The sequence below is a fragment of the Echinops telfairi genome, unplaced genomic scaffold, assembly GCF_000313985.2.
Source record: "Echinops telfairi isolate 266 unplaced genomic scaffold, ASM31398v2 ScPeMD7_7471;HRSCAF=8509, whole genome shotgun sequence".
Taxonomy (NCBI): domain Eukaryota; kingdom Metazoa; phylum Chordata; class Mammalia; order Afrosoricida; family Tenrecidae; genus Echinops; species Echinops telfairi.
In genome coordinates this window covers 425,808-427,530 of record NW_022111375.1, presented here as the reverse complement: position 1 = coordinate 427,530, position 1,723 = coordinate 425,808, and the positions used below count along the sequence as shown (strand labels likewise).

General features: G+C 47.2%; 1 long non-coding RNA gene across 1 annotated transcript in view; it reads left to right on the top strand.

Annotated features, from left to right (window-relative positions):
- LOC123521150 overlaps positions 1–1,334 on the top strand; it is a 7,603-nt gene extending 6,269 nt beyond the window's left edge. Inside the window, exon 3 of the long non-coding RNA XR_006679624.1 lies at positions 862–1,334. This is a non-coding gene — a long non-coding RNA (uncharacterized LOC123521150). The remainder of the gene's footprint in view (positions 1–861) is intronic.
- The last annotated feature ends 389 nt before the right edge of the window (positions 1,335–1,723 follow it).

Genomic DNA, 1,723 nt, shown 5'->3' with positions numbered 1-1,723 from the left:
CCTGGAGGAAGCTTACACACCTCCCTACTATTTAAATTCCCTGCTAAATAAACTTAACTCCCTTATTCCCACATCGGACATGAGACCCTGGACCCCGCCTATTTTGTCCACTTTCGTTTCCTTAATTGCACACCCAGCTCCTGAGAACCCGGTCAATTGTGGTTTCCATACGGGTGTCTCTCATGACCGTCACGGGAATTGTCGACGGCACGAGTTCTGCGATAAATAAGCAGCGCAATGTTAGAAATGAATTTGTCCTTATTGCACCTGCGAGGCGTTTTTACTTAATGCTGCCTGCATGGAGTCACAAGGGAGATATGCTACCATTTCTACTGCTTTCTTTCCTGTGACAGTTGTCGGTTAAGTGAAATGGGAATCGGATATCCGGATATCCGACATGACTCCCATTAGTGAAAGTGTTTACCGCAATGAATATTCAGCGGGTGCATGATTTTAAATCGAGACTGACCAATCAGGCTCCTGAAACTGGGGATCTCTACAAGAGGTTAGGTTTTCTGTAGGACGGTGGAAAGTGACACTTATTCAAAGGGGTGTGACACGGCGCCATCTTTGAGGGAGACGCCAAAGGTTTTCACAATTGGGTCAAATCCAGTCGGCAGTGGATTCAATTGCTGCGAGCACATCTGTGGGTATCTTAATGCCGGTCAACCTTAGCACTGTCTTCTGCGGCATTTTTCTCTGGTGTAAAAATCACACTCACCTGACATATCTCCCCTGGCTGTTAGGCTGATCTTTATCCACAGGGGATTCCGAGTTCTCGGCAAACAGGAAGGGCCGGGTGTGGCTCTCCATTAACTGCACCATGCTTTGCTGACAGGATAAGCTTTCCCCATTCTTTAGGTTTCCAGAGACTAAGCAAGTAATTGCAGTTCGCAAGAGGAAAACCAAAATGAAATTAGGCAGAAAGAAAGAGACCGGTGTCAACAAAGAAAGACGAGGTCATATTATGCTGTTTCAGAATGTCGCAATGATTGACAAGCAATGTATTGACGAGCAATGTGGAGAGGACTGTGTAGAGGACAACAAGCTGTTTCCAGGACAGTTAACGAAGAGATACTGGCCACCATTCACGTGTAATATTAAAGAGGATTTGATGTCTCCTGCATTGGCTAACAAGTGGCTAACACGTCTGAAAAGCTTAGGTCTGGGTGACGTTTCTGTCCAGAACCCCAAAGAGCCTTTTTTCTCCTTGATTCAAATGTACTTCCCTCCAGGAAGGATTTTCCAAAAAACCAAACTCACCCCAGGGTGCCCGTGCCGTCTCACAGCAAGACTACAGGATGGGAGAGAACTGGCCCTGTGAGTTTCTGAGACTGGATATAACTCTTCATGGGAGTAGAGAGGCCCCTGGAGTGGCTGGAGTTTGAGAACTGCTGACTTGGCAGTTAACAGCCCAGTGCTTAACCACGATGCTACCAAAGCATCTGGTCCACCCAGGGTCTGGCCATTAAAAAACCGTTTGTGTTGCTGCCCGACAGTGGCCCAGGATGAACCCCATCTGCACTGTGATCAGAGCTTTACCCTGCTTTTCTGGGCAGACCCATGGTTAGAGTGGACATGGCGCTCCTAGAGGAAAGTGAAAAGTAAATTTCTACACGAACATTGTAACCATCAAGGAACGTCTTAGATAAAGGTTCGTGATGGCGGCAGGCTATGGGAGCTCCACGGGTCAAGGAACCACGTGCTTGCTTAATTTATTCCA